The following is a 23,640-nucleotide window of genomic DNA, read 5'->3' as shown; positions in this document are numbered from 1 at the left end:
CTGCCAAGATTGACTTTGCTTTTCATTCTTTTGAGGTTGATGAAATAAGTACCAATTGAGCACTGGTAAGTGACTTTCCCCAAACCAAAATTTCAAGCCTTTTGTCTGAAATAGAAAGGATTATCATTTTGGTTTAGCTTAGGTTCGGTCTTATTCCTGACAGGATTTATGTGGGTAACAGGTTAGTACCTATAACATTAGGTATCCGCAAGTTTTCAGCAGTATTTCAAGTGCTTAGAACTCTCCTGATTAATCTTTGTTGTCTCTAAGGGTAGAGACAAACTTTCTGTAGGAGCTCTACCGAGCATTCTATTTCAATCTCCTTCAGCCATTTGTCTATACCTTTGCTTACTGTTCCCAACACACCAATTATTATAGGCACGACTTTTAACTGTTTGCTCCAAATTCTTCCTATTTCAAATTTTAAGGAATTGTATTTTCTTTGTTTCTCTTCCTCTTACTTTATGATCCTGGAATCAAATGGCATAATGGGTCAATAAGTAAGCAACTTCACTTTTCCTCATCTATAATTGTGATGCCTGGCCTATTATCTTCTAACTTCTTGCCTGTTTGAATAGGGAAGTCCCAAAAAAACTTTCTCCCCAAATTTCTCCAACTCCAGTACTCTTTCGACTTGATGATTATACCATGAGTTTCCACCTTCAAATCCCTGTTTCTGGCACAGTTTCCAGTGTAAAACTTTTACAACTAGGTCATGCCTCTATTTCTTATCTTCTTCCTGTGCCAACTTGGGGAATTCTGTCACAATGTGTGCCATCATCATCATCATCATCATCGTCGTCGTCGTCATCGTCATCGTCATCATGATGATGATCATCATCATCATTATTGTTTTGTAGTTTTTAGTTGTTTTTGTTGTTGTTGTAGTCATTGTTACCACTCCTTTCAGCATTGTTTCATCACTGCTTCAGTCTCGTTTCTCATTATTACATTTGTATAGGATGCTTTTGCTAAAACTTGTTATTGATGTTATTGATAACTTTTTTGTTGTTCTTACTGCTATAGTTTCTGACAGTAGTTATTGATTAAACCCAGGTCAACCCTGATTTATCAGCACAGTGATCAAATGCATTCCAGTCATAACCATTCTACTTATTTAACTATTCTACCTAAATAGGACTACATTATTCACTGTGACCTATTCTTATGTAAGATTGTAAGGTGTTATTTGAGAGAGAGTTGGCTTCTATTTCTATTGGGTTAAGCAAACACAATGAGGATCTCACTGGATCACCAAACTAGTAATTGTTGTTTATATTAATATTGTTGTTGTAACTGCAGCACAATTATTCCTCTGTCGTTGCTGCAAGACATTGGAAAAACAACCACTCAATAACAGTTTTTAAAGTGCATCACTTCAAGAGGAACAAAATAGCTTTACAATAGAGGGTGTTGATGATGATGATGATGATGGTGATGGTGGTGATGGTGAGGAGAGGAGGAGGAGGAGGAGAATGCCATCACCATTGCTAATGTTTATGTAAAAAGACAAAGATAAAGCTAGCTAGTATAAATGACAATAAAGAAACAACAATAACGATCTATATATGCACTTAAACAATTATAGACACACCTACATGTGCACAACAGCACGCAACCATATTCTGTTACAATATAGATAATGATTCATGTCTGCACATAATCAAAGTATGCATTGACTTTTTCTTTGATTTGTTGGTTTGCAAATTAAGATATGGAAATAGATACTGTGGTTCTAATTGAGGAAAAAAAAAAGAAAGAGAGAGAGAGTGGGGGGACCATTATATTGCCAACTTGAAATTGGCACTGACTATAAGACCACTAAAATATTCTCCTTTATCTCTCTTCATGCCATCTCTCACCACCAGATACTCGCATAAAAAACATTTTAACTCCATTACAAAATGCATTCCCAAAACTAACATATTACCAGTTTGACTAAAAGTCAGAACTGACCAAAAGAAATTCTTACTTCAATATTGTCAAGTTGATTAATACAGATACAATAGTAATAATGGTGCTGGTGAAATAGCTACCATAGCAATGGTAATAATATTGGTAGGACAAAAACAACAACAATGATTATAGGGATAATAATAAAAGGTATTGTAATTGAAGCCAAATATAAACACGTTTCAAAGCTAACTGTTCTGGGAAATAATATTACTCACTTTACTCTCTCTTTTACTTCTTTCAGTCATTTGACTGCGGCCATGTTGGAGCACCGCCTTTAATCGAGCAACTCGACCCCGGGACTTATTCTTTTTGTAAGCCCAGTACTTATTCTATCGGTCTCTTTTGCTGAACCGCTAAGTAACGGGGACATAAATGCACCAGCAATGCTAGGGGGACAAACACAGACACACAAACACACACACACACACACATATATATATATACATGTACATATATACGACGGGCTTCTTTCAGTTTCCGTCTACCAAATCCACTCACAAGGCTTTGGTAGGCCCGAGGCTATAGTAGAAGTCACTTGCCCAAGGTGCCACGCAGTGGGGCTGAACCCGGAACCATGTGGTTGGTAAACAAGCTACTTACCACACAGCCACTCCTGCGCCTATAAATAATATTCCATAATGGATGTGCATTTGGAAAATTCTTCACATTTGTTTTTTAAATGTCCATGCTCATCTAGTTAGTTTTCTTATAGTCTCAATTAATCTCTGTCAGATTTTCATCTTTTATTATTACATCAAGCTGATAGGTATAAGGTGGTGAGCTGGCAGAGTCATTAGTATGCTGGGCAAAATGTTTAACGGCATTTCGTCTGTCTTTACATTCTGAGTTCAAATTCCATTGAGATCAACTTCGCTTTTTATCTTTTCAGAGTTAATAACATATCAGTTGAGCACTGGGGTTGACGTAATCAACTTACACCCTCCCCTAAAATTTCTAGCCTTGTGCCAAAATTTGAAACCAATATATTACAGAGGCCAGGATATTTTTTTTATATTTTTATTACTACTCATTTTTTTTCATGAAGAGGGAAGTTAATTTTAACAATGTCAGAACTTGACTGGTATTTTATTTTATTGAACTTGGAAGGACAAAAGTAAAAGTTGACAGGATTTGAACTTGTGAAAGTAAAGAACCAGAATAAACATTGCAAAGCACTTTATCTGATGCTCTAACAATTCTGCAAATCCATGACCCAAGATTCATTAAATCATTATCTGTGTTATACACTAATGTACAATAAACTCTATCAAATCCATTTCCCAAATAACTGGAAATCTTAAATGAACAGCACCTAGAAAGAAAGGAATATGTATTGTTAATTACAGTCAAGAGGATTTGTAATAATTTGTATTAATTAATTAATTATAATTAAAAGGAAGAAAGTTTCTGCTGTGTCTAAAGTGGATCACTGCTTTATTTTACTACTATTACAATACCTGTATTGTATTTGATTAATGAATCTTGTTCTTAAATTATACTTTTATTTCTTCTTATTTCTCTCATTTCTACTATCTTTTAGATTTTCTGTGGCCATGCTGAGGCACCGCCTTGAAGAATTTTTAGTTAAATTAATTGACTCTAGTACTTAATTTTTTTTTCCTTTTACTAAGCCTGATATTCATTCTGTCAGTTTCTTTTGCTGAACCTCTAAGTTAGGGTGATGTAAACACACACACACAAACACACACGTGACACGTGACAGGCTTCTTCCTGTTTCCATCTACCAAATCCACTGACAAGGATTTGGTCAGCCTGAGGCTATAGTAAAAGACACTTGCCCAAGGTGCCATGCAGTGGGAGTGAACCTGAAACTGTGTGGTTAGAACAGAAGCTACTTACCACACACCCATACCTGCACCTATATTCAGAATAATAATAATAGCAGTGGTGCATAAAGAGAGTTTTAATGAGCTTTGTAAGATTCTATAGTTATTTAAAAAGTTGTCATGTGTCCAGAAATTCAGTTGCCCAGTAACTTTCAGATCTCTCTGGTCCCAGTGGATGGATTTTGCCTTATAATGTTTTGTCTTTATGTAGAATGTTCTAAATGCCATTCAATTCCTGGGTTACACAGATAATGATTATACTTTGGTTAGTCCTAGGAATGTCGTTTCTAACATAGCAAGTTTTATTAATGAGTCTTAGATTCCAACCCACTTTTAGACTTAATCTTTGTGAGGTGTTCTTTGAGTTGTATCATGAGGTACCAAAACACTGCTTGAAATAATTAGTGTTGCCTAGTTTATTTTTAGATAAAATTGTTGATGTCATTGTTTATCAGATACAGTTATTATTAGATATTAGAATTTACTCTGTTCAAATTTTATTCCAGCATCATACAAAATATTATGTTATTACATCAAATTGGTTCAAGCAGGATAACATTGATTTAATTTACTCGAGACGATTGATGGAATATAGCCATTGTAATTCTTCAATAGAGAGTCTGATACCAAAATGAAGGATGGCATCAATAACCTGATGTCTGAAGTTTCTTTTGTCAGGTAATGATTGAATTAATTACTGCTTTGTGCTCCATTCATACTGTTACAAGGTATTTAGTGATCCTTTTAAAAACATACACATACAGACGTTCGAACACACACACATACAATGCAAGAATAGCTATCAATAAAAAATGAGACAGTTTAGCTAAAAGTCACTTTAAATTCTTTGGATTTGGTTTAACTTGGAAAGGAAATCTGTAAAACTTGAAAAGAAAACATCACAATAATGTATTTAGATTAAAATTGATTGAAGTTTGATAATATCTCTATATGAAATCATAAAGAATTTCCCAGCCCTAATTTAAAGCCAACAATACTAAAAACATTCAAAGATCAAATTTCACAACTGTTGATGAAATTAATTGAAGTAATAACATCTTATTTTTCTGGATAAATGACCTTAATTTCTAAAAGAGCAAGCATTTGGTTCTGTACATAGGAAATCTGTTGGTTGAGGTCTCAAGGCCAAACCATTTGCAGAGATCATTGGTGTTGCTTAAAAAGCAAAAATATGGTGCTTTATTAACCAATAGATCAATACACTTTCATAAAAATTTAAGTTATTCATGGGTGTAGGCATGGCATTGTGGTTGGGAGTTTTCTTCCCCAACACATAATTCTGGCTCAGTCCCACTGTGTGGAACTGTGGGCCAACTAAAGCCTTGTAAGTGGATTTGATAGACAGAAATGGAAAGAAACCTGTTGTAAATACATGTTTATATTTAGATAGACAGACAGACAGACAGACAGACAGACAGTCAGACTGATAGACAGACAGACAGACAGACAGTCAGACTGATAGACAGACAGACAGACAGACAGACAGACAGACAGACAGTCAGACTGATAGACAGACAGACAGACAGACAGACAGACAGATAGATAGATAGATAGGTAGATAGATAGATAGATAGATAGATAGATGGATGGATCATAGTATACTGCATCTATATGAGAGGTCCTTTCATATAGACTCAGGCAGCGTAAAAGCATGTATGCACACACACATCATTAGCAGACGAGAATCATCTGTGATGGGTGCTGGAACTGTCAGGTCACATGATTTTGACCTATTACCTCTCTTCAGTGAAAGCAGTCAAACTCACTACCACCGATACATAGAATTCCAGAGACCCAGAAGAAGAAAGTCAAACTCTGTGCTATACTGAGAATGTGCGTTTGCCAAAAAAAGATGACCAGTAATGGTGAGCCCCAGCATTTGTTCCAACTTTGAGCATTCTAACCATGTGCTGTTTAGGTATGATAATGTTTTTCTTTCTTTGTGTCATTGTCCTCTTGATGAGACAAAATTAGCTCAACTCCATTGGATGAGGTTTCTGTACTGTTCAAAATTGTTTGCATTTGATTTCGAGACAGGTATTGTTGACAAGATAAAACACTATTATTTTTGATTTCGTGGTCTTCAGTTTGAGGCAGTGATTTATAATCATTTGTTAGTTGTAATGATATCTGCTTAAAATATACAAGATTTTTACCCACCTTTTTCTAATAGTGAGACAAAATCTAGGAACTTAGTGGTTGTCTGAAAGGGTTAAGTTGAAATAAAATCTTTTGCTTTTTTCGTATTTCTTTGTGTTCAAATATATTTTTCAATATTTACAATTTCAGTTTAGAATTATTGCTATTTGACATTTTCAAATAATATTCTTTTATACATTGTTAAATATATTCTATCTAAACTTTCTTTTCAGGCCAGGATATTAATCTTGTTGAAAATTTATGAAATTTATGAAAACGACACTTTTGAATTGAATTTGTTCTTATAGAATCAATATAGTTCTAAACATAGCCAACCATGCGCATGTTCAGGTCGTCGGCAACTAAACTGGCAACCTCACCAAGCAAGCTTGATGAAGAAGGTGATTTGAACACTCTGCAAGATAGAAAACACAGACCCATCAAAGGGCAGATCTTGCATGAGTCAATGGCCATCCAGTAGTATATACAATGATGAAAAATCCCTGAGCCAGGGTCACAGTGAAATCATGGGGAGCAGCATGGTGGCTGTGAAGTTGGGCGTATTGATCTTTATTCAACGAAACTACAAGACACAGTCTGAATGGAAGAGCCACTTCAGCCAACGGTCAGTCTAGGATCAACCAATCCAATCAGTGGATTACAGTCCATCAATAGAACTGGCAATTCATCAACCCACGTTAGCTACCTGAAAACACTAGGTTTCTAGAACCTCATAATGTTACCAATTGAAGTTGGATGACTACTACCACCACTATTACTATTACAAGATTGGGGCAGGTGGGATGCCGCTTTTGTTGCCAACGACCTGACCTTGTGCATGGTTGGGAGGTGTTTAGCATTATATTTACTCTATTAGAACAAATTCGACTAAAAATGGTCGTTTTCATAAATTTTCAACTAGATTAATATTCCAGCCTGAAAAGAGAATTATGATGAGTATACTTAACAAGGTTAAAAAAGATTATCTGAAAATATGAGACAGGTGACAAGCTGAAAATATCAACTTGATAGGGTTAACTGAAAATTTAGCTCACAAGAGCATATCAATGTGGCACACATCCTGAAATGGTAATCTAGAAAAGAAAAACCTTACAGATTCCAACAGAGACTGCACAACATTTAGGTAAATGACTTAAAGAGTGAATTCTGAGATCAAATCCAGAGATGGAATGTCGAAGGTAGTACACTATCAGTATGCCAGTTTCTGTAGCAACATCTCACGAACTGTGTGAATATTGGTTTCAAATTTTGGCATAAGGCCAGTATTTTTGTAGGGAGGAGGCAAGTTGATAACATCAACCCCCAGCTCAGCTGCTACATATTTTATCCCCCCAAAAAACGAAAAGCAAAGTCGACACCAGCAGTATTTAAACTCAGAAAGTAAAATCAGAAGAAATGCCGCTAAGCATTTTGTCCAGCATAGTAACGATTAGGCCAGACTCGCCATTTCAACTGCATGACTAGCGAAAAAAGGAAGACACTGTGAATAGGTATCAAATTAGTTTCTCCAGCTAACTAAACTTGCATTCTGGATGCTGAGAGAGTATGCAGAAAATGTTTACCAGAAAGAGTACAGACTACATTCACAAAATAGTCATCTAAAGGTTGTGACTATCAACTTATGCTCAACCTCTAGATATCAACTTATGTTTGTCTGAAGACAAGTAAGATCAGTCTATAGATTGCATTTAGACAAAACAAATCTGTGAGTAAGAGAATCTGTAGACGAGGGGATAGTAATGAGTTCATTCTATACTTTCAGTTACATATGATGTTCATTAGTTAAGAAGTTGGCTACGTGAGGTGGATTACCTAGACTAGATCAGTTGAATAGATTAGGTACTACTACTATTTTTCATTAAAGTAAATACTTTCTGAAAGATTAATTGCTAAATCATACCTGATTATATAAGAACTTGGAATTGTCAGGTTCCAGTTCTGGTATTCAATTGCCGATTTGTCGTCTTGAAAGAAAATACACGATTTCTTTTAGCGAACGTTATTTTTAGTAAGATGTTTGGTAAGATTAACAGCTTTCATTCAAAAGACTGCTGTGTTGCGATTGTTTTTAACGGCTCAATATTTCATTCTAGGGAAATAAATTTCCTGTCACTTGAGTCATTGTTCTTCTTTTCCCATTTCCTTCGCATTTATTTTCTAGTTAAGATGTACAAATATTGATTAATTCCATTGTCAATCTCCACTCCCAATTCTAACTGCTCCCCGCTTTACACCCACACGAGCGCCTCTACTATACATACAAACACCAAATATTGTCGATATCTTTATGAATGAATATTTTTAAAATGCTTTGTCTTTATATTTTTTACTTGATTTTAAGAGAAATGTCTAGTTCCATGTTTATCTTATATACGGAGTACAAAAGTTCGACAAGTATGTATTAGTCTAATACAGAATGAAACCATTCATATTTTAATTTAATTTAATTTCCTTTTCTTTGTACAAAACATCAGCAACTGATAATGTATGGAATCGAATTCAAGTAAAATATTCAGTTCAATTGCAAATCATCTGTTTCTATTTACAACCTACATTTTAATTAATGCTTTAAAGATTTGGGATACATAGTTTGATATACTGCCACAGTGCTACCTTAAATTGTAAATATATTTACAAACCAAAAGTGAAGCATGCTATAAATAGGACGTAAAACGTCCGAGCATGTGTGATAATTTGTCTGTGGTTTGATCAAGGATATACATGAAACTGTGTTATTATATAAGGCGGCGAACTGGCAGAAACGTTAGCAAGCCGGGCGAAATGCGTAGCCGTATTTCGTCAGCCGTTACGTTCTGAGTTCAAATTCCGCCGAGGTCGATTTTGCCTTTCTTCCTTTCGGGGTCGATAAATTAAGTACCAGTTACGCGCTGGGGTCGATATAATCGACTTAATCCGTTTGTCTGTCCTTGTTTGTCCCCTCTGTGTGTAGCCCCTTGTGGGCAGTAAAGAAATAAGAAACTGTGTTATTATTCTGATTTCCCCTTAACAACAAATGTTCTTTTTCTGTAATATTAACTTTTTTGTTCACGTTCGTAGATTTACTATCTGTAATGATATTTATCTTTAAATAGCAACACAATCCTTTAAGGCAAAAACATCACTTCAAATCAGTCTGCATGCGAACCATTCATTCGTGACCATTCATATGAAATACAAAACATTAAACCTAAACGTTGGACTTAAGAATAAATTAAAGTACACGTTGGGTTCACGAATAATTAAACTACGCAGTATATTATACCAAAGTAATAAACTGTTGTATATCCTGGCATCACGGGCAGTACAGCTTCATTGACTGGAAAAATTTAATAGAAAATTAAACAAGAAGCTTGGTGAGCAAGCGTCTTCTACTATAGCCTCGGACCGACCTTGTGAGACGGAAACTAAAAGAAGCCCACGTGGTACCATGTTCAGTCCCACTGCGTGGCACCTTGGGCAAGTGTTTTCTACTATAGCCTCGGGCCGACCAAACTCTTGTGAGTGAATTTGGTAGACGGAAACTGAAAGAATCCAACGTATGTATGTATGTATGTATGTATGTATGTATGTATGTATGTATGTATGTATGTATGTATGTATGTATGTATGTATGTATGTATGTATGTATGTATGTATGTATGTATGTATGTATGTATGTATGTATGTATGTATGTATGTATGTATGTATGTATGTATGTATGTATGTATGTATGTATGTATGTATGTATGTATGTATGTATGTATGTATGTATGTATGTATGTATGTATGTATGTATGTGTGTGTGCGTGTGTGTGTCCCCAACATCGCTTGACAACCGATGCTGGTGTGTTTACGTCCCCGTAACTTAGCGGTTCGGCAAAAAGAGATCGATAGAATAAGTCCTGGGGTCGATTTGCTCAACTAAAGGCGGTGCCCCTGCATGGCCACAGTCAAATGATGAAACAAGTAAAAGAGAATATATATACACAGTGTACCCCCGGCTTATTCGCGGAACTTATAATTGTTTACAGAATCGAAAAAATATCGTCCGCGATTTTTTAAGGCATTTTTCGTGGCAATACATACTTTTTCACACTTTTTAAGGCTTAACTATTAACAATAATATACCATATTAAGCTGGTTTACTGGATGCTCCTTCACAGCCGAAGGACCCTCTAATTTGAATAGCCGCGCATCACGTCGCTTGACTTTTTTTTTTTATTTCGATGCATGTACGCGGTATCTTGTATCTCTTATTCCTGCTTTCAATCAAAGCTTACTAATTGGTCTAGCCATTACCAGCGCTTTTTTAAAAATCTCATCGCTACATTTGATTATACACAATGTTCATTTCAACAAGATAATTTTCAAGGTCGTGAGCCAATATAGCCTTATTGATATTAGGTTACTTGTTGGTCCCCCCCACCTCTCTCTCTCTCTCTCTCATTATCATAGTATAGATTACTGTATCTAGTGGTAATACAAACTAAATTTTTCGAAACCATGATTATTTTTAGTCTCTGCTCAATATCCCACTTGTGGTATGCGCATATTAGACGCAAGATATTTTGTAGGTTTCTTTTTTTTTTGGGGGGGGGGTGATGCGTCCAGTAGCTATCTCCAATATTTTGTGAAGTGCTGTGATTTTCGTAGAGTGTTATTAAAGCCCTAAGGTGCCGTCCAAACGCCCTACACCTTCTAAAGCTCCTGGCAGTGAACCTAAGCGTCAGAAAAAGGTTATGACGCTCCACGAGAAGGCACAACTACTTGATATGTTCCGGGAAGGTAAAAGATATGCTGCAGTAGGTCGCTATTATGTTGTCAACAAAAGCACCATAAAGAAGAACGCACTACATAAAGAAGAACGAGGTGGCGATCAGGACTACCATAGCAGTAAGTTTCTGTGAAAGTGCCAAAAAGATAACGATAGTGAGAAATAAGTATTTCGTCAGGATGGAATCTGACTTGGCACTGTAGATCAGCGACTGCAAGAAGAAAAACATCCCCTTGAGTGGTGACATCGTCTGCGAGAAAGCGAGAAAATTATACCAGCAGTTTGATGGAGGAGATGGAACAGAAAGCACCGAAGAACCGTAACCAAGACCATTGACAGCACCGGAGCCCGAAGATTTTAAAACCAGCAAGGGATGGTTTGACCGTTTCAAGAAACGGCTTAAAATAAAATATGGAGAGACAGCATCAGCCGCCGCCGAGAAGTACTTCGAGACCTTCAGGTAGATCATCGAGGTGAAGGGATACAAACCGGAACAGGTTTTCAGTATGGACGAGACTGACTTGTTCTGGAAGATGTTTAGAAAATACTATTTACTTGTTTAAGTGTTGTACTGGATAAATTGCGATATTAACCCTAACAGCTCAAATACACAATTTAATTTATACCAAATGATTTAGGAAAATGAATGGGTTATTTCCCTTGGCTGTTAAAATCTGGGCAAATGGGTTATTTCCTTTGGCTGTTAAAATGAAATATATTAGATATATAAGAATCCCTTCCAGGGGCCGTGTTATCGATTTTTTTTTCAAAAATCTGAGTATGCCATGAGGTTTCCAGACATGAGTTCTACTCACGTGTCAAGTTTCATCAAAATCGATAAAACTATGTAGGAGGAGTTAGCTAACAACTCCACAAACAGACTCACAGACAGAATTTCTCATATATGTTGTAGACAACTGACGTACCCGATAATTCCCGGGAAAGCGGGACTTATCCCTTGGTTCCGTTCTCATAATTATTTCACTAACCTAATAACAACAATACAAAGTATGTAGCTCTTAATATGGTTTTTGTGCATTTACTGAGAATAACGAACTGTCTTACACAGGATCTTGTTTTTAGGAATTCCCAATAAGTTGTGAATACCCAAATTCTGAAGTCAGTTAAGAATTCAAATAAATTAGCCTCGAAAAGGGCTTTAATGTGTTCCCAGAGTATATAGAACATAGAAGGAAATACTAATAAGGGAAGTATACTAAAATCGTGAAGCATGTTACATAATAACAGGCTAATCAGATATGAGATAATAACAATTCAAGGTAAATAACTATGAAAAGGGCTTTGTGCATTCCCAGAGAATATTACCCTCAGGAGCGCTTGTGTTGCTATATTCGTGAATAAGCCGCTAACCATAATAAGTGAATCTATTGTTTAGGAAAATACTATTTACTTGTTTAAGGGATGTAATGGATGAATTGCGAAAATATCTCTAACAGTTCAAATACTAAGAAATAAGCATACTCAATTTCATTTTTACCAAATAATTTAGGAAAATGAATGGGTTATTTCCCTTGGCTATATATTAGGACCCCTTCCAGAGGCCCTATTATCTATTTTATTTTTCAATAATCTGAGTATACCATGAGGTTTCCAGATATGAGTTCCAGTCATGTGTCAAGTTACATCAAAATCGATAAAACGGTTAGCTAAGAACTCCACAAACACACCCTCAGACAGAATTTTCCGCATATTTAGTATATATATATATATATATATATATATATATATATATATGTGTGTGTGTGTGTGTGTGTGTGTGTGTGTGTGTAATATTTTACGTTATATTTTGACATTTATAGGCATTTTTATGGACCACGTCCAGTATTCACGGTTTTTCACTATTCGCGGGTGCTCTAGGAACATAATTCCCGCGAATACAGGGGGACTACTGTGTGTGTCTGTGTGTGTGTGTCATTCCCCTACTACCGCTTGACAATCGGTGTTGGTGTGTTTACGTCCCCGCAACTTAACTGTTTTCCAAAAGAATCCGATAGAATAAGTACCAGACTTAACAAAACAAAAAAAAAACAAAAACAAATAAGTACTGAGGTCACTTGACTAAATAATTCTTCAATGCGATGCTCCAGCATAGCCGCAGTATATTGACTGAAACAAATAAAAGATATAAGATAAAAAAAAAAGTCTCAATACATTCACATACTTTGGTATGGTGTTTTGTGAGTGACGTGGCGACATTTAAATCCCCGCTGACCACTTCATAGCCTGTATTTTTTCTTTTACAATACAGAGAATTAATCTTCCATCTGGGCCTCAGAGTGACTTATAAAAAAAAAATGTAAATGTTGCCGCATGATAAATTTTGAAGATTTATTCAAGAAAAACAAAATAGTTCCCTTGACACTACGAAATATGGTAAACCATGTAAATAAAAAAAAAAAGAAGAAGATAAAAAGACCCCGAAAAACTTAAAATAAATCTAGGTTTAAGAAGAAATGATAGAATTTCAATCGTGATTTGTATACCCAAAATTAATGGTTTTATAATTGTTTTCATTCTGCTATAAGAACAAGGTCTGAAATTTTGAGGGAGGCAGGCGCTCATCGATTACATCGACCACAATACTCAACTCATACATATTTCATCGATCCTGAAAGGATAAAAGGCTAAGTCGACCTCGGTGGAATTTGAATGCTGTTAAGCATTTTGTCAGACGTGCTAACGATTCAACCTGCTCGCTGCCTTTGATCTTAATAATTTGGAATACAATTCCATTCGTAAATCAATTTGATATGTTTGTTAATCTCCTTTTCACCATACCAGGGTAGATAAAATAAAGTACTTAGTCAAATACTAAGGTCGATATAATCAACTGTTCTTTAGCTTGGAATCTATATTTGTTCATTTCCTAAGTTGGACTGTTTTTCAGGGAAATTAGAGATTATAAAGCTGGTTTTATAGTTCGTAGATCATTTGATTAAATTGATCCGTAACCAATAGGAGTAATGGACAATAAACGGAAACTGATAAGAGAGATAAATTAAAATTATAGGAAATCATCTTGCCAAATAGCATTTCGTCTCATGTGATGTATTTTCGACTGGAATATAGGTATTTACCTTAATAGAAATTCTTTCAGCCGTAAAAGCAGTCAAGACAGTCGGTATTACTTTTGAAATAATTCAATGCATTCCGGTTTTATTAATCGTTTCTGTTACAGACTCAAGGCCTGAAATTTTTGGGGAGGGTGACAGTCGATTACATCAACTCCAGTACTCAACTGGAATTTATTTCATCGACCCCGAAGGGATAAAGGCAAAGTCGATTTCGGAGAATCATTCAGGTTTTAATAATAACAGTTCTTTAGCAGAAGTAAATAAAGTCAAATGTCTTCGACTAGAAATTCAAACTGCTTCGCATCTTGGCTGGCCGCGAGTAAACGTTTTTGTCCAACAAATCTCATCATATTTCACTCTTACTAATATTATATTTTTTCAGACAGCATAAGAATAAATTCAATAAATTCATCATCAGAATAAATTCAAGAAATGAGATTTAATGAAATAGAATAAGACATGCATTTCAGTAGATGTCATACAAAAAATTCTAATACAATCGGTACAGTCGAAATAGAATAAATTCAATATCTTGGAAATACAAAGTATTAGTTTGGTTTGTTTGCAATGTCTTTACTATCAGAAATAACTACTGTAAGGTTGATGGTCTCACCTTTCATTCTTTCGGCGTCGATAAAATAAGTACCAATTGATCACTGGGGTCGATGTAATCGACGTAATCCCAGCCCTAAATTTGCTGGCCTTGTGCCAAAAATTTGAAACCATTATTATTATTATTATTATTATTATTATTATTATTGTTGTTGTTGTTATTGTTGTTGTTGTTGTTGTTGTTATATAACAAGGCGCCCGTCGCTCCGTTCTGAGCTCGAATTCCTACGAGGTCGACTTTGCCTTTCATCCTTTCCGGGTCAATAAATTGAGTACCGGTCAAGTACTGGGATCGATATGATCCCAAAATTTTAGGCCTTGTGCCTAGAATAGAAAGCATTATTATTATTGTTACTACTACTACTACTACTACTACTAACTACTATCATTATTTATCAAGGTGACGCACTGGACGAAATGCTTAGCGGTATTTCGCTCGTCACTGCGTTCTGAGTTCAAATTCTGCCGCTGTCGACTTTGCCTTTCATTTTTTTTTGTAGGGGGAAATAAGTACCAGTGAAACACTGGAGTTGATGAAATCGACTTACCCCTCCCCCAAAACTGCTGCCCTTGCGGCAAAATTTGAAGCCATTATTATAATTATTATTATTATTATTTCCTTCTTTCTTCAAATTTTCTTCCGTTTCTCGCCGAGTGTTTTCCGTACACGTAGGGCAGAGAAGCTCATTGTATGCATTCCCAGATTACACACGCAAATTCACAGGTAAAATATGTATTTTAAAAAGATAATAAATTAATGGACGGTTGTTTTTACAATTATTATTATTATTATTATTATTATTATTATTATTATTATTATTATTATTATTATTCAGTAGTTTTATTTTTATAGCGTGCTTTCACTTCACTACCGAGCGCAGCTCTGTGTGCCTTGGGTATGTGTTGTGATTTGTTGTGATGCTCTGATGGTTATTGTATGGAAAGTGTTCTGCGTAGGATGTGTGCAGTGCCTAGTAGTGCAATTTTCTGTATGTTATATGTGTTTGTAAGTCCTGGTGTTTTTGTTATGTATTTGTCTGAATATTTTTTTATCATGCCTAATGCACCTACTATGATAGGAATTGTTTCTGTTTTCAGATTCCACATTCTGGTTACCTCTATTTCCAGGTCTTTGTATTTTGAGAGTTTCTCCATTTCTTTTAGAGACACGTTGTCATCTGTCGGTATTGATATATCAATTAGAAAGCATTTTTTTCTTCATGATCTCTGACAACTATATCTGGCCTGTTGGCCTTAATTTCTCTATCTGTGTGTATCGGCATATCCCAGAGTATGGTTGCTTTCTCGTTTTCTGTGACCTTTTCTGGTGTGTGCCTATACCATCTTTTTTCTGTTGTTATTCCATAATGTTGGCATAGCTTCCAATGTATGTAGGTTCCAACTTTGTCATGTCTGTGAATATATTCCTTCTTAGCCAGGACTGGGCAGCTAGAGATAATATGATTTATTGTTTCTTGTCCATCTCCACATATTCTGCAGTTACTTGTTATATTTCTTTTCATTACATGTTTTTGGTAATTTCTGGTGGGGAGGCTTTGGTCTTGTGCTGCAATTAAAAATCCCCAATTAAAAATAATAATAATAATAATAATAATAATAATAATAATAATAATAATTATTATTATTATTATTATTATTATTATTATTATTATTATTATTATTATTAAGGCAGCGAGCTGGTAGAATCGTTAGCATACCGGGCGAAATGCGTAGCCGTATTTCATCTGCCTTTACGTTCTGAGTTCAAATTCCGCCGAGGTCGACTTTGCCTTTCATCCTTTCGGGGTCGATTAAATAAGTACCAGTTACGCACTGAGGTCGATATAATCGACTTAATCCGTTTTTGTCTGTCCTTGTTTGTCCTCTCTGTGTTTAGCCCCTTGTGGGTAGTAAAGAAATAGGTATTTCGCCTGCCGCTACATTCTGAGTTCAAATTCCGCCGAGGTCGACTTTGCCTTTCTTCCTTCCGGGGTCGATTAAATAAGTACCAGTTGCGCACTGGGGTCGATATAATCGACTTAATCCGTTTCTCTGTCCTTGTTTGTGCTCTCCGTGTTTAGCCCCTTGTGGGTAGTAAAGAAATAGGTATTTCGTCTGTCTTTACATTCTGAGTCAAATTCCGCCGAGGTTGCCTTTGCCTTTCATCCTTTCGGAGTCGCTAAATTAAGTCTCAATCTAGTACAGGGGTCGATCTAATCGACTGGACCCCTTCCCCACAAATTTCAGGCCTTGTGCCTATAGTAGAAAGGATTATTATCATTATCATCATCATCACTATTTAAATATGTAGTCATTTAAATAACTTGATAGATTTCATAACGATTACGCCCTGACAACTATTACTGAATTTTGTCTCATTCCTTTACATAAAGACTGGGATTCTTAATCGTTTAAATATTATAGATATTTAACTTGCAAAACCAAAATGTCAAATGGAAAAGATGTCAGCTTATAATCTGTGATATCATAACCCACCGCTGACTCCTTTAGACAAGGCAATTATTATTGCCTGCTTTGTCTATTTATCTGATAATTAATAACCAGTAATACCAGGATTCTTTTCTAAGCATTTGATTAAGCTTTCTCAAATATTGTCATCATAAGACATATTTAACCGTTTATGTAATACCAATGACAGCTCTTGAACCATTTTATTAGGAATGTATTTGATTTATATTAAAAAGCATATGGAATCAAATGGGTTCCTGACGACCAGCGGTAAGGTCGGAGGTTTGCATTCTACCATCACGACCGTTGCCACCGCCGCCGCCGCTAGGTGGCCACACGAGTATCTTTGATAGACAAGAAATTGAATTAACACTAAATTAGACTCAAGAGATTATTAGAAAACGACTTTTCGCCTTCATCATACATTTAGATCGATTCAAATATGCTTGAGAGATATTTGACCTGTGCAAAGGCCATATTCATTGCTAATTTGCCGCTGAGAAGTTTTCTCGCTTTCGGCAATAGATATTAGAAACACCAATAGTTATTACAAGGATGCTACGAATGACCCTAAATGTGAATTGGCAGCAACATATGACAAATGAATGCCCTGATGGAGACCTGCCGAAAGTTAGCGAAAAGATCAAGCAAAGACGGCTGCGACTGTCTGGCCAATGTGTGCGCCACTCTAAACTAGACGCATCCAAATTAGTCTTGTGGAATTCACTTCATGGTGATATAAGAAGAGGAAAACTTCGTTGATTGCAGACACTGGCCTCGAGGTAGTGATGATGGATCGAGAAGTGAGGCGGGTGAACTTTGTTGCTGCGCCCTGGGTTGAAACCTGGTCATAATGAATAATAAGGCACCTTCTCTTGGCAGAAACGGTGAATGCATTTCTCGCTTTTTAGGCAATCATTAGCAACGTGTACGGTAAGAGGAACAACTCTGAAATTACTTCGGAAACATTTGTTTCTTTATAGCAAATCGCCATCAAAACATGAGTTGATCAAGCGCAACGCTGAACAAAATATTGTAGTGGGCGAGAACCCAAATATATTGTCAAAGATCCAAATATAGATTCAAATTATGGAATATAAAGAAAATCCAAAAAATGTGCTTGAATGTTGTGGTATAGAAGCTACTTTGTTTCGCTTGTTTATGAGATATTTAGTAAGTAGATGTTGTTCAAGCAAGGTGTAATTATTATAACTATTTCAAATTTTGACTCAAAGCCAGCAATTTTAGGGGCGGCGGGTAGTCGATTCCATCGACCCCAGCATTTGGCTGGTGCTTAATTTTATCGACTCCAAAAGGATGAAAGCATTAGTCAACCTCGGCGGAATTTGAACTCGGCACATACCGAGCCGAAATGAATGCTGCTTGGCAATTTTTTCCGACGCGCAAACGATTCTGACATCTTGCCACATTCAATGTAGAAATTAACACAATAAAATAGTAGTCATTTTACATTCCGATTATTCATCCAGAAAAGGTATTATTCTCGTTGCTTACATTAGTACCCCTAACAAACTTATAAAAATGGCTACTTTTGTTCACTCTGTACTTTTATTCTTGAATTCTTCTTTGATTTATAAATCTGTGTCTTCGAGGATGGGTTTACATTGATTATTCTGATGATCTGATGGCAAAGAAAGAAAAAGATGCGTTCTGATTTTAACCGTGTCTTTTTCTTTTACTCATGAATACTCATAAATGGTTTGCAGACGGCGACACTAAATTGAAGTTTGTTTATTAGAAAATTTGTCTCCTCAGAAAAACTAAGCGAACCATGCTTTTCCTTTCCTTGTTTGTTTGTGTATAATTAAAACTGAGTCGATAAAACAAACTAGTCAAGAAATCGGTGGTTCGATTATGTGCTATCCGTAACTAAAACATTAAACTCATAACGGTCAACTCCAATTAACTCTAATTAGATACTGCAAAACTAATTCATCTTAAGCGTGACGTCAACTATAAAATCGATGACTGATTATTTGGCTTAAAGTGCTGTGCTCAGTTTCTCCCACAGAAAAATTCCTTGAGATGGACTGACGTCTTTCAGATGCTTAGAATCACAGAAACCGGATCGCATTCATGGTCTGAATGATCACAGAGGACCTTTCAGAGGTCCACGTCCTTCCGATAATGAAGGAGAATTTGAGATCACTTGTCCCCAATACGTAGCATAGTTTGTAAAATATTAGGTGTTGTTTTTTCTTCGCTTTCTGCAATTTCAACCAATCAGTGACGTCTATTGAGTTAAAAAGCATTCTGTGCCGTATGAATATGTCCCTCGTTTAAGAAATAGATTGGTTTATTTACATTTGTGAAGAAAAAAAGATACCCTTCCCCCACCCCTAACCTTAACCCTAAAAGAGATTGAAATGCAATAGATCGATTCTAGGGTCATAATTATGGGTGACAATTTCATATGACACCGCTAGAAAAAACTACCGTTCAAACCGAAAAGATCCAAACTGCGGCCATGCTGGGACACCATCTTGAATAATTTTTTATCGAATAAATCAACTCTAGTACTTATTTTTTTTTAAGCCTGGTACTTATTCTATCTGTCTCTTTTGCCGAACCACTAAGTTACGGGGACATAAACACTCCAACGCAAGTTATTAAGCGGTGGTGGGGGACAAACACTGACACAGAAACGCGCGCACACACGCAAGCACGCACACACACACACACACACACACACACACACATACGACAGGCTTCTTTCAATTTCCGTCTATCAAATCCACTCACAAAGCTTTGGTCGGCCCGAGGTTATAAAACAAGACACTTACCCAAGGTACCACGCGGTGAGAAGGATCTAGAAACCCTGCGGTTGGGAAGCAAGGTTCTTACCACACAGCCACGCCTATACCTATATTTATATTTTTCTTATACTGATACCGAGATGTTGGTATTAATGCTTTTTATGTCGAAGAGTCATAGAACACCTTTCTTGCTCTAAAGAAGTCATAACGTGATTGGCTTTCTATAATATCATTGCACCAGTTTTATCAATTAGCAGTTACTCAATGCATTCTCACGTTATTTCTTTACATTGCTCTGCGAGTACCATACTTGATTTGGAATGGTCTTGGAGAAATTCATTCAAGTAGTCTGTACACTACCGTTATGTATTACTCAGTTATGCAATCAGTCTATATCTTTTCTGCCAAGCAGATGTTTTTCGTCTTCACCGTATATGTGCTTGTGTTATTGCAAAATTTAACACACTCCTCAGTCTGAATATAGACTTAATCCGGAAAGAGAGAGAGAGAGAGAGAGAGAGAGAGAGAGGAGAGAGAGAGAGAGAGAGGAGAGAGAGAGAGAGGAGAGAGAGAGAGAGAGAGAGATTATTTGAAAGATCAGTAAACATCTTACCGCTAAAACTCACATGTATATACCTTATACTGTTTCTAAAATGTTCTGTGTCATCAAATATTTCCTTTTACCTCGACCTTCTTGCTATGTCTTTCACCAAGCAAACAACAAGTCTCGGATGTTCTGGATGGCCTTCGACATCATTTGGATTCAGAAGGTGACCAGGTAACAACTCATGACGATTTCATCCAGTCAATCAAGAAGATAACTGGAAGATGGATGCAATTTACTGAACTCTGTCTACAACTCGTAGTTTTCCACCTGCCTGTCGGTCGAATGGGAACCAAATCATAAAAGGATGAACGATCCCGATGGAGGATATTGATATTACGACTGTTGATGAAATAGGGTCGTCGATGATAAAATAGTATATCTACCTCATCGTCTTGTCCGACGTGAAGGTATTGTCGGTATAACACAAAAAGAAAATGTCTATTATTGACTCACAACACTTCAAATATATTAACTAACTTCAACTGCCAACATTCATCTTACTTTTTGACTTTTTAGTCATGGCACCAACTCTCTTCTATTTTGAAAAAAAACAGGTTGACCTCATCAAGTTATGGGTTTGTGAAAAGATAGCTTTATCAAATACTTCTCTAATCATACCCTCGTAATAAACATCCGTAAGGAACTGCATACCTATAAAACTCAACGTTTGTACCCATCTACTAAATTGCAGCAATTCAAATTGAACAACTATCAAACTACGACTCAATATAAAATTTTTTTTTACTTCTCTCTGGATTATCAAATAAAGAACCATATTCTATATCCTGTGTTTTAACCAGAACATCATTTTATGTTACTGGCGCATTTTGCCCGAGTTGAGACTAAAGTTATAGCATTATTAAAATAAATAACACACGCATACTGTTTTCCAAGAAATTATTTTCAGGATAGATGATGTGTATAACACTTTCATAAATAAAAAATGGAAAGGAAAAAAAAAGGAAAAAAAATAGAAAGAATTCTGTTCTGCATCAGCATATCAATTTAATGACATCATCAAAACCTGAAAGTCGATAAGCAATTAACAACAGAGTTTTATAGACGGAAGCATTGACTTTACGATTGATAAGTTTGACATCAGTCAACTTTTCCTCTGTTGACTAAATCTAATAATTGATCAACTGATACTTGAAGCAGAATGTCATATGATGCTCGAGTTTCATACAGCACACTGCAACACGCTCAAATATAAACAGGCGCTAATAAATTTATGCTTAGTTAAGTGTATTGATGTATGCTTAAGTAAAAGTTTAGATTGATAAACGAAAATTGAGATACGAATATAAGTGTGTTCATAAGCGAGTCAGAAATTAACACTGAATTCCCTGTATGGGAAAGGTTCAAAACTGCCAGAGCCCGAACTTCAAGTATATTCGTAGAGGTTGAATTAACACTGTTAGCTAAGTAAACTCTTATTAAAATTGAAGAAATGTGATATATTTCTATCTCATGGTGTCTGTTTTATAGTTAGACAGACGGGGTTATTTCGGAGTCAAAGAGAATGCCTATACCTTTCGCTGAGTATATGGAATTTTACCTATTATATTATAATATTATACGCAAGTATAATAGATTATACATGCATAAATCAGACTTATGTACGCATGCGAGTGTGCGTTTGCGTGTCTGTGCATGCACGTGCGCATGTAGGCTGCATCCACGGATATGAGCGCGCGCCAACAAGTGCGTGGATGCCTGCAACAAGAGTTGTGTGTAGGTGAGATTGTGTGCATGGATGTGTGTGTAAATGTTTGTGTGTGAGAGAGCGTGTTTGTGTGAGTGCGCGCGCGTGTTGACGAAGATTTTCTCAGAAAATAAATAAGTCTTCCAATGGATTTTACACTCAAAATGTTGTGCAATAAAAACGAAATACAAATGAATTAATTTTAAATCTTCAATTCACTGTGAGCGACATAAAAGTTTAATTCAAAAACGTTATTAATGCAAGTAACAACTGTTTAAATAGTAGCAAATTGGAAACTAAACTACCTTCCTGAAAGGATGAGAGAGGGAGTGAGGGAGTGAGAGAGAGAGAGAGAGAGAGAGAGAGAGAGAGAGAGAGAGAGAGAGAGAGAGAGAGAGAGAGATGGTGAGAATTTATTCAACAAATAAATATTTTAAAGTTCTTTCGTCCTCAGAAGTCGAGGAAGGAAAGAAGAGAAAAAGTTGTGAGAGACTTTAAAAGAGAATAGAGGAAATGGAGTGAAAATAAAATTAAGAGCAGGTGATGTTTTGCGTGTAGTTCTTAGGAGAAAGAGCAGCCTTCAGCTCTTCGACTACTAACAAATATTGTTGAATTTTTTGAAATTTATTCCTCTTTTCAAAAGGTTTAATCGCCATATTGAAACCGGCACTCTGGAAGAAGGAAAAACTGTTGGAAATAAAGAATAATAAAGAAAGACGAACGCAACAGTGTCTGTCTGTGCATCAGGTACTTAAGAATTCACAATTTCTCTTAATATCGTGAAATGGTGACGCTGTTTGATAATGGAGCTATTGCGAGTAATCAGCCAGCCTCCCTTTTAACTGAAATCCTTAACATTTTCAATAATTACCGGGGTTTATTGAAGTTGAGGACTTGCGTATTTTTATAGTCTGTAAATTTTAAGAAAACAAAGGTAATCAGCTCTCTGTATCCATCACGTAAATTCCCTCTTTCCCTCTCTCACACACACACGAGCGCTCTCTCTCTCTCTCTCTCTCCATCTATTTATCCTTCTATCACCTCTTTTTCTTTTCTTTTCTTCTTTCGTTCACGGTTTTTGATTCATTTAGAAGCACGAGACTTACATCTGTTATGTTGCTTGATGCCATCGTCGCTACTGCCGCCTGCTGTTTTACTCTCTTTCCCCTCTCCCTCTCTCTCGTTCACTTTCTCTCTCTCTCTCTCTCTCTCTCTCTCTCTCTCTCTCTAACTCGCTCGCGTGCTTTCTCTTTCCGTCACTCTCTCAGTTTCCTCCCACCCTCTCTCTCTCTCCCCTCTGCTTCTACGCTCTTTCTCTCACACACACTCTCTCTCTTTCTCTCCCTCTCTCTCTTTCTCGCTTACTCAACCCTCTTCATCAATTCAGTACGCACTTGCGTGACTGAAATGGGGAAACACTAGGTGAGCAAATGCTCGTGAACTATCACCTTAATCAACATACTTATCACCTTCATTATCTCCAGCATCATCATCATCGATTACCATCCCTGTTACTATCCCATTTCAACCAGCGCTTTGTATACCACCGCCGCCGCCACCACCACCACCACCATCACCATCATCATCATCACCATCATCCCTTATTGTCTTTGCCATGGTCACAGCTGACGTTAATA

The 23,640-nt window shown here is 36.3% G+C and overlaps 1 protein-coding gene across 1 annotated transcript in view; it reads left to right on the top strand.

The window, feature by feature from the left end:
• The first annotated feature begins 23,335 nt into the window (after window positions 1-23,335).
• LOC115222239 (sodium/potassium-transporting ATPase subunit beta-like) overlaps window positions 23,336-23,640 on the top strand; it is a 113,917-nt gene continuing 113,612 nt past the window's right edge. Inside the window, exon 1 of the mRNA XM_029792398.2 lies at window positions 23,336-23,640. This exon is cut by the window's right edge and continues 629 nt beyond it. The gene's annotated coding sequence lies outside the window, so the exon portion shown is untranslated.

Source organism: Octopus sinensis, linkage group LG19, assembly GCF_006345805.1.
Source record: "Octopus sinensis linkage group LG19, ASM634580v1, whole genome shotgun sequence".
Lineage (NCBI taxonomy): Eukaryota > Metazoa > Mollusca > Cephalopoda > Octopoda > Octopodidae > Octopus > Octopus sinensis.
Note: the sequence above shows the minus strand (reverse complement) of the source record. Positions and strands in the feature narration are given on the sequence as shown.